We start from the raw sequence: 10,563 nt of genomic DNA, 5'->3' as shown, positions 1-10,563 counted from the left end.
GTCGTGGATCAGCCTCCCTCGCTCCCCCGAACCCCCCAGACACCCCCTCTCCTCTCCAGCTCCTCCCCCTCGCGCTCCCCCGCCATGGCCGACGCCACCATCGCCGTGCCTTCGTCGTAGCCGTGCTCCCCGCCGCCCGTGCGTCCTCTCACCGTGTCCAGGAGCTCCGCCGCTGTCCACTTCATCGAGCAGCCGAGCCCCGAGCGCTCGCAACGCCCGAGTCCACCGCAACGACCTCGCCCGAACCGTCGTCGCCGGAGATCCCCTTCAACGCCGTCGTCGCTCCGGTCCATCTCCGGCCGCACCAAGGACTCCGTCGCACTCACTGTGAGCTTAGCCATCTTCCCCTCCCTTCCGTTCTTGCTCCCGAGCCGTGTAGCAACCTCCCGGAGCTCAACCGCACCCACCGCCGTGGAGCTCGTCGCCGACGTGCTCCCGGTCACCCTCCGGCCACAAACTGGTGTCCATCATGCTCACCGTGTCACTTAGCATCTAGCTAGCCACTCCCCGAGCCTCACCGACCCCTCTAGCGTCAAGTTCGTCTTCGGCCGAACCCCGGTGGCCGCCAAAGTCGTCGCCGGCGCCAACTCCGGCCACCCCGACCCCAACGGACTCCACCAAGAGCTGCGGCTCGTCCCCAGCTCCACTCCGGTGGTCTCGGCGACCCATTTGGTGGCCGGAACGACCAAAACCACTTCCGCCGCCGCGTCGGGCTCGCCGGCGGCTAAACGCCGGTGCAGCCGACCCGGGTTTGACCACGGGTGGGCCCTGGTTGACTCCCCTGAGTCAATGACAGGTGGGGCCCAGCCCTGTTAATTAAACAGGTTTAGTTTTAATTAACTTTAATTAAATTAATCACCCTGACACGTGGGACCCACTGTCAGGTTTGACCTGGACCAGTTCCGTTGACCTGCTGACGTCACACTGACGTCAGGCTGACGCAATAATTGATTTTCTGGAATTAATCTAATATAGGAAATTCCAGAATATAATTTAAACTTCAAAAATTCATAACTTTTATTCTGTAACTCCAAATCAGACAAATTATATATGAAAAATGATCAGAAAAATCCAATCTATCCATCTGTACTATTTTCATGCATGACTAAGCAAGTTAACTTGATGTTTAATGCAGAACAAGGAAAAGCACTTTAAAAGGCCATGTTTTGAGTTTGAAATTTGAATCTTTGATTCAAATTGGTTCAAACCCCTCTGGTCTTAGTTGCATTAGCCCAACACACTCATATTGCTATGTTTCATGCATGCATCATATTGTTGCACATTGTTTGGTGATGGTTGTGTATCGGTGTTCTTTGCGGCAGGTTCTGCCTCCGAGGAGTACCGTGATTACCCTAACGAAGAACCGTATCAGTGCATCGAACCATCAGGCAAGCAACCAACCATTTGATCATATCGATACAATCCCATGTTCTCGCTCCTGCTCTCTTTTACTGCATTAAGACAACGCGTTTCAAACTGCTGTGTGCTACGGTAGTTGAACCCATTTCCTCTGCATGACCTGTCATTGCCACAGTAACTAGCTGAAACCCACTAGCATGTGTAGGAGTTGATTGAGCCATATGTATGTGTTGTTCCTACCTTGCTATGCCTGCTATGCTTAGAGTCGTGTCAGGTCTGGTTCATCTGGGTGATGGGCTAGAGTGAAATGATTATGTCGGTAATGAGAGTGGTGTGGTGAACACGATTTGGTAAAGGTATCGATGAGAGGCCATGTAGGAGTACATGGTGGGTTGTTTCATTGAAGCCGACCTTAAGCACTGAGATCTGTATGTGTGATTTAAGATACAGCTACTACCATGCATTGGGCCCTGAAATATGACCCCGCTCGACTTCTTATTCACCCTAGCTCTCTGTCCAGGAGTTGCAAGTAGTTTCTGGTGTTTGTAGCCTACTGGAGGCCGTGGACAGCGCTGACCGTAGGGGTGGGCTGTGATGCGGTAGGTACGTGGCCGGGTGTACCGAATACCCGTTAGGTATCTCGGGAACCCTGTTCACATCGTTCGGGGCCGTATGGGAAACCTCGGCCGGACTCCCTGCGGATGGAACCTGAATAGGCGATAAACCTGGACTAGAGGCTTAAGTGTTTAGGTAGGTCGTGGTCTACACCCACGTCGGCTTTCGCTTGAAGTCTGCCGAGCACATATCGTGTGCAGACGCTAAGTGGTGGAAACATGTATGAAGAAGTACACCCCTGCAGGGTTATCATAATCTATTCGAATAGCCGCGTCCGCGGTAAAGGACTACTTGGTTGCCTATACAGTTCATAGACAAGTAAATGGAAACTGCTAAAAGCCTCAAGATAAGTGTGAGTGCCGAGGATGGCTTTTCCGTAGGAAGACGGAGGCGGATCCTCGGTAGTGTATTGAAGTGGTGAGTAGTGGACTCGTGTGCGCAAAACCATTTCAAGTTGGAGTATCGTAGGATAGCCTAGCCAAGAGTCAAAGCTGGCTTGCTGCAATAACTCCACCAACCCTTCTTGATACTATGCATGTATGTAGGATCTGATGTAAGTCTTGCTGAGTACCTTTGTACTCATGTTGCTATAATTTACATTTTTTACAGAAGACGCTGCAACCCCTTCTGATGGGTTCTATGTAGACGTTGACATCAACGAGTAGGCTAAAGGCCCAGGTGGTGATCCTGAGCTTGTGAAGGACCATGTAGTATAGCTAGGCTTTCCAAGCCTCTTTTATTTTACTAGTTGTCTGTACTCAGACAAGTTACTTCCGCTGCTGGTTTGTATGACTGTATGACTTGAATGTTGGGTCGTGAGACCCGTACCTTTGTGTATGTTATGTATGGCTCCCTGAGCCTTAAATAAAGTACTTGTGTCGTAGAGTCATGTTGTGATGCTTCGTTGTATTTGCACATATCGAGCATATTGTGTGTATGATTGAAATGCTTGGTATGTGTGGGATCTGACTATCTAGTTGTTTATCTTTAGTAGCCTCTCTTACCGGGAAATGTCTCCTAGTGTTACCGCTGAGCCATGGTAGCTTGCTACTGCTCTGGAACACTTAGGCTGGCCGGCATGTGTCCTTCTTCGTTCCTGTGTCTGTCCCTTCGGGGAAATGTCACGCTTTGAGTACCGGAGTCCTGTTAGCCCGCTACAGCCCGGTTTACCGGAGTCCTGCTAGCCCAGTGCTACAGCCCGGACCCACTTGCTGATGACCGACACGTTCGAAGCTGGGTCATGGATGCCTGTCCCTGTAAGTCTGTGCCGCTTTGGGTTTACGACTAGTCATGTCAGCTCGGGCTCCTTATCATATGGATGCTAGCGACACTATCATATACGTGAGCCAAAAGGCGCAAACGGTCCCGGGCAAAGGTAAGGCGACACCCGTGGGGATACCGCGCGTGAGGCCGCAAAGTGATATGAGGTGTTACCGGCTAGGTCGATGTGACATCGAGTCGGGGTCCTGACACCCGTCGGCCACGCGCGCTGCCTACTGGCGCGGGGAAGACGACAGGAGGGGAGCCCCTGGTGGGCTGGGCCGGCTGGAGGAGCTGGGCCAGGTGGGCTGAGGTGAGCGCCAGGTAGTCCTCTGCTCTTTCTATTTTTGTTTTTATTTATCTATTTTGTTCTGTGTTGTTTTAGTTTAGTAATATACTAAACCATTTTATAAAATCCTGAAAATAGTTATGTGGCTAGAACTAAAATATACCAAACCACATAAAATGTTCCAGTAATTATTGGACATATATTATTTATATATCAAATATATATCCAATGCAAATAGCTATTTATTTAATTCAAAGGCCCAAAATAATTAACTCTGAGATACCAAAAATATTGTTTTGAGTTTTTCCTCTTTGCAATATTTTCAGAGACTAAGAGGAACATTTTCTTGGACTTCTTTGAGGAGATTTTAATGTTGATCATTTTTAGAAGGTTTCTGAGGCTTTGAAAATTCCTCAATTCAAATTTCATTTGAATTAAAACATGATGCTCACATGAGGTCTAGCCTAGTGCATAACAGGACCAGGGATGTGACAACTCACCCCCACTAAACAAAAATCTCGTCCCGAGATTCAAGCGTAGGGTAAGGTGAAGGGGGAGCGCAAACTAGCACAATCTTCACGATCCAGGTTGCACTTCATAGGAACGTTGTTTCGATCACCATCATTGTCTCGAAGTCTTGCCTTGAGAACTCCAACTAACATGACAACGAGAGGAAAGGAAAGACCCTAAAAGAATCGTTCTTCTCGAAGGTCGAACAACTCAGGATTAACTCACGGAATGGGACATAGCAACATCTCTCGAGCTGAGAGATGAAGCACACCTCTAGAGGAATGGAGTGGAACAGATGACGAAGGTTCACTAGGTAGACAACGATTCCACACCTAAGAAGGTGGTAAACGATTGTCAACGTAGCGAGGAGTTGAGTTGCCATGATACCACAACGAGGCACCTTAGGGATGGTGACTCGTAGAAATATCCCCTTAAGTGGCAAAAAGAATTATCTTTGATATAGAGATCATTGAGACTCTCTATATCAGCCTAAGGCAAATCACAGCAATCGATTGGCGGGGGTCGGTAGAATGGCATACTCGGACTTGAATGATGTGGATTACCTTGTTGAAGACAACGTAATGGATGAATTTGCTTATCACCGGAAATGGAAGAGACCCATGGTAGAATGGCACAATGGCGATGCAAGCTGGGAACAGAATGCAAATGCTGGGAATGATTCTGGTAACTGGGGAAGAACCCAACAATAGCGAGTGAATTCACTGTTTGAAAGGTCATAGCATAACCGAGGAAACTGAGAGGAATCCCAGTTAGTGCCGATGATAACACGTAGCGCTTGTGCGTGCTCTCAAGAACTTGAGCATTTCCACAATCATCAAGGTTTTATCAACATCCGTGTCAAGGGTCCTGGCAACACAACTTGCTACCATGATGAATGATGATGGATGATGCAGATGCAAAGGAAGATAACACTTTCTCAGATTTCACCTTAGCGAGGCTAAGGAAACAAAATCTGGATGATCGACCGAGAGACATTTAGCACTCCGCTTCTAATGTTCTCCTTGATGTGCTAGTGTAATCCACCCATAGATATGGTTTGATATCTAGAACATCAAGTAAAGGTCGGACTTCGGAAACACAGAAATCCATAAGGAACAACTAGGGAGGTAGATCCTACGAAATCCTTATGGGGAGGTGGCCAACTTCCTCAATCAAGATACTACAATATTAGGTCTCCCGGCGGGGTGTGTTGGCCACGACATCCACTTTACCGGTTATCATGAGACCAATATTATATTTCTTGGGAAATGTTCCAAACCATCATATCTGCCTGAGATTCAGATCTGGTTGGTGTCAGGATATTCCAGACTCATCGAGTCTAGAAAGAAAAATGAAAGTTTGCAACACAAATCGACGAGATGACGTTGCGAGATTCTCGGGGAATGAACTACGATAGTAAGCTCCAAAACATGAGCTGGTTCTGCTACAAACATGTGAACACGTTGTCCCAGACAAGCATGGCCATGTAGTAGTCTTATAATTAAACACTACCGAGTTCAGGTGGGGAACCATAATCGAGGATATCGAAGTCTTTACGCAAGTCCATGGATTAGATCCCAAGCATAGACTTATTTTCCTTGAACAAGTCAATCAGTGGCTTAGTGTGCTAGGGACACATATAGAATGAAGGTTGCAAGCCTCCAGACTACAGAATACTTCGCACGTGTGCATGACTGATTTGGGACGATTCCAAAGGAAACAAAACAATCTTCCTCAAATTCACGGCGGCAACTTTCACCAAATGCACGTGTATAAGAGGAAATCACTCCTTTCATTAACAAGTACTTCATGAGCTAGCATGAAGAAAATGCTTTCAAAAGTTTCCAACACTAGGTTGATGTTCAACATGATTCATGGGGGAAGACAAAATGCTACTGATGGGCTCAACAACAACTCATCGGAATTTCCATGTCACTGGACTTCCACCATCATGTGAACACGGTGATAGTATTGGTCAGACCAAAGATGTAATGGTGTATGCTCGAGGGATCAACCACGAGTAAGACAACATTACGAGCATCGTTGGTACTGATTTGATTTGACAATAGCCCACACTCAAATCAAAGGATTGATAAGACAATAGGTCCAGCAACTGATCACAGGGACCGATCGATGAAGATATCATCTTTCTTAAACACACACTACACAAAAATATCCCTTTCTAACGAACTAAGTCAGGCAAGCTTTTATCTTCCAACTCTCCAAGTTGTTGTCTAGCTTAACCAACTAGCTCAGGGATATCCAACACCGATTCTTGGAGAGAAGGTGGTTCACAAGAAACCAACTTGATCACGAGCTCAACATAACAGTCAGGGGACAGCCTGGCAATACTTCCGGGAAGATATTCGGAAAATCACGAACCACCGATATGTTACTAAGCTCGAGAACAATCTTGCTTTTCAGGGCAAGACGATATAATCAAATGAGCGAGGACTTGACAGCATCCTAACTCATCAATCGAAATGTGCACCAGGAAGATGAACAAGGTAGCACGATCAGTCTTAGAAGGATGATTCAAAAATCAACACGCTAAGAATGAGGTTATCGTCCATTTAACTACCAAGCAATGGAGTTGCTAGCAGTATTGATTTCACACACCACGATTCACTTGTCGGCATTCCGGTTACAATAACACAGGAACCGAGGAATGAACAATGATGGCAAGAAGTATCACTGTACCAAGAGTTCATAGGTTGGTGTGCAATTCCTATAACAATCCCGATATAAAGATGGTAATACTCCAAGGTAGAACAGAGCAAAAGCTGGATTAGCAATTTGATCTACGGAGCACAACTTCTTTGACCCAATCCTGGATATGGAAGAGGTACTGGAGTTTGTTTCTCCTAGTCATTCCGCGATAGAATGGCTTGACGGACCACAAGAGTAATAGGCATCGATAAACGAACGCACACATACTCTTGACTATCAATTGATAGACGAAGGTCGGTAGACAACTAAAGAGGGACAACTCAAAGGAACATATGATTTTCTGAGTTGTGGATGCATAGATTAGTTTGTCAAACCAGGTTCAACATAATTCTTCCGGATAACCCATGCAGAAAGGTTGAGCTGGCAGAGTCACAATATAGCATGGAGAACTCATCAAGAGCACTCTTGTTGTCATCTTTTGGTTCAGAAGAACTCCTGCCAAGAATGGTTCATGGTAATTGGAAAAAGGATGTATCATGAACCTCGAGGATTATCGCAAAGGTTACTAATATCCTAAAGGAACTAGCAAACACTATCAACATGAAGTAAGTAGAGTGAATCTCGGGTTCATGAACCCAGGAATAGAATACCTACTCCTATGTAGCATCACGAGATGCTTTCGAGAATAATGGCCAGAATCTTCACACTAGGAACGCAAAACGTGGCTAGATTACCAGGTGATACTCTAGACATCTAGGGTCATAATCATAGCTCCAACATATACGTTGAGGCAATAGAGTACATCAACTCACCGTTTAGTGTGGTTAACCTGGCCAGGAAAGACATCGAAACCGAGGGAAGGATTTTGCAATTGCATCAGATTATTTAGAGACCTGGGATGACTCGGACAGTATAACGGTTGTAAATGCTCAGAAAAGATTTGAGACATTCACAAAAATGGTGGCATAACCACTCAGAAGCACAATATCAAGGTTTCGAGATCAATAATTAACATACAGAGGTAGAAACTGAACTGAGGCTTAATCCAACAATCTTATAAGTCTACGGATTAGTAACACGTGATCCTGATAGAAAGAAGAGATAGCCTAGTTCTTAATCCCCGTAGGAAAGATAAGATGACTCAGATCAGAAGGGCATGAGGTATAAGGGGTAAAAAGAGCCTTACGTTCCATCCCACAATCAATTCCCCTACATATAGCTAAAGCATTTCTAGACTCAACTTCGACCAGTTTGGCTTGGTAATCCTACAGGCAGTCAAGCTCTGATACCAACGCTGTCAGGACCCCTGACTCGATGCCACATAGGTCTAGCATGTAACACCTCATATCACTTTGCGGCCTCACGCACGGTATTCCCACGGGTGTCGCCTTACCTTTGCCCGGGACCGTTTGCGCCTTTTGGCACACATATATGATAGTGTCGCTAGCACCCATATGATAAGGAGCCCGGGCTGACATGGCTAGTCGTAAACCCAAAGTGGCACAGACTTACAGGGACAGGCATCCATGACCCAGCATCGAACGTGTCGGTCATCAGCAAGTGGGTCCGGGCTGTAGCACTGGGCTAGCAGGACTCCGGTAAACCGGGCTGTAGCGGGCTAACAGGCCTCCGATACTCAATGCGTGACATTTCCCCGAAGGGACAGACACAGGAACGAAGAAGGACACATGCCGGCCAGCCTAAGTGTTCCGGAGCAGTAGCAAGCTACCATGGCTCGGTGGAAACACTAGGAGACATTTCCCGGTAAGAGAGGCTACTAAGGATAAACAACTAGATAGTCAGATCCCACACATACCAAGCATTTCAATCATACACACAATATGCTCGATATGTGCAAATACAACAAGGCATCACAACATGACTCTACGACACAAGTAAATATTCAATAGGCTCCGAGGAGCGAGATATTACAAACATGGGTCTTATGACCCAACAATCAGAGCATACAAGTCAAAGCACATGCGGAAGCTTAACATGTCTGAGTACAGACATCTATAAATGAAAAAGGCTGAGAAGCCTGACTATCTACCAATCCTGCCGAGGCACAAGATCGTAGCTGAGGTAACAAGCTAAACGTCGAAGTCCACGCGGAACTACTAGCGAGACCGAAGTCTCTCTGCAAAAACATAAAATAGGCAAACGTGAGTACAAATGTACCCAGCAAGACTTACATCAGAACTATCTACATATGCATCATTATCAACAAAGGGGATGGTGGAGTTTAACTGCAGCAAGCCAGCTTTGACGCGGTGGCTATCCTGATCTACTATTGCAAATAACTCTTTTGAGGTGGCGCACACGAGTCCACATATTCACCATATCAATACACCACTATGGATCCACTCCCGTCTCCCTACGAGAATGCCATCCATAGCACTCATGCTTATCTTGCGTATCTTAGAGTATCCACTTTCACTTGTCTATGAACTGATATAAGCAACCCAGAAGTCCTTTTCCGCGGACACGGCTATTCGAATAGATGATGTTAACCCTGCAGGGGTGTACTTCTTCACACACGCTCTCACCACTTACCGCCGTTTACACGACATGTACTCGGCAACCTTCAAGCGGAAGCCCAACGTGGGTGTCGGCCACGGCCTACCTAAACACTCAAGTCTCTAGTCCAGGTTTATCGCCTATTCGGGTTCCATCCATGAGGAGATCCGGCCGGAGTTTCGCTCACAACCCCAAACGATGTGAACAGGGTTCCCGAGACACCAAACGGGCGCCCGGTACACCGTGCCACGTGCCTACCGCATCACAGCCCACCCCTACGGTCAGCGCTGCGCACGGCCTCCAGCATACTACAAACACCAGAAACTACTTGCAACTCCTGGACAGAGGACAAGGGTGATTAAGAAGCCGAGAGGGTCCATTGGTTTCGGGCCCAATGCGTGGTAGTAGCTGAATCATGGATCACAAACACAGAACTCAGTTCCTGAGGACGGCTGCAATGAGACAACCCACCATGTACTCCTACATGGCCTCTCACCGCTACCTTTACCAAATCGTGTTCACACGCTTAGCTCGCACACCGTAGGACATGTTCACACACCTCTGATTCATCCCGGATGAATCAGACCTGACTCAACTCTAAGCAGTAGCAGGCATGACAAACAAGCATGAATGAGTAGGCACATCAGGGCTCAAACAACTCCTACTCATGCTAGTGGGTTTCATCTAATTACTGTGGAATGACAGGTCATGCAGAGGATAAAGGGGTTCAGCTACCGCAGCAAGTAACAGATGAATCGATGTTGTCCTAATGCAGTAAAAGAGAGCAGGAGCGAGAGAGTGGGATTGTATCGGAATGAACAAGGGGGTTTTGCTTGCCTGGCACTTCTGAAGATAACATCGAGTCTTCATCAGTGTCAACGATCACATCATCGGTATCACGTCTATCGAGAGGGGACAAATACCGGCAACACAGAAGGGAACACAATCAATGCAATGCACAATATGATGCATGATCATGACATGGCAAAATGAATGTGTTTTGGGCTAATGCAACTAGCAACAGATTAAATGAAGTTGGTTTGAATACAAGATTCAAATTCAAACTCCATATGTGATTATTCAAATGCCATTTAATTGATTTGTGCTATACAGCAGCTATAAGTTGTTCTAACATGCATGAAAATGGTACAGATGGATTCCTTGAATTTTTCTGATAATTTTTCATATATAATTTATTTAATTTGGAGTTACGGTTAATTTTCTATGATTTATTGAAGTTTTAGCTATTTTCTGAAATTCCTGAAATAATAATAAATCCAGAAATGATTTATGGCGTCAGCACCACGTCACGGTGACGTCAGCAGGGTCAACTGGGCGCCCCA

This window comes from Triticum aestivum, chromosome 4A, assembly GCF_018294505.1.
Source record: "Triticum aestivum cultivar Chinese Spring chromosome 4A, IWGSC CS RefSeq v2.1, whole genome shotgun sequence".
NCBI classification, from domain to species: Eukaryota; Viridiplantae; Streptophyta; class Magnoliopsida; order Poales; family Poaceae; genus Triticum; species Triticum aestivum.
This window is presented reverse-complemented; position numbering follows the sequence as displayed.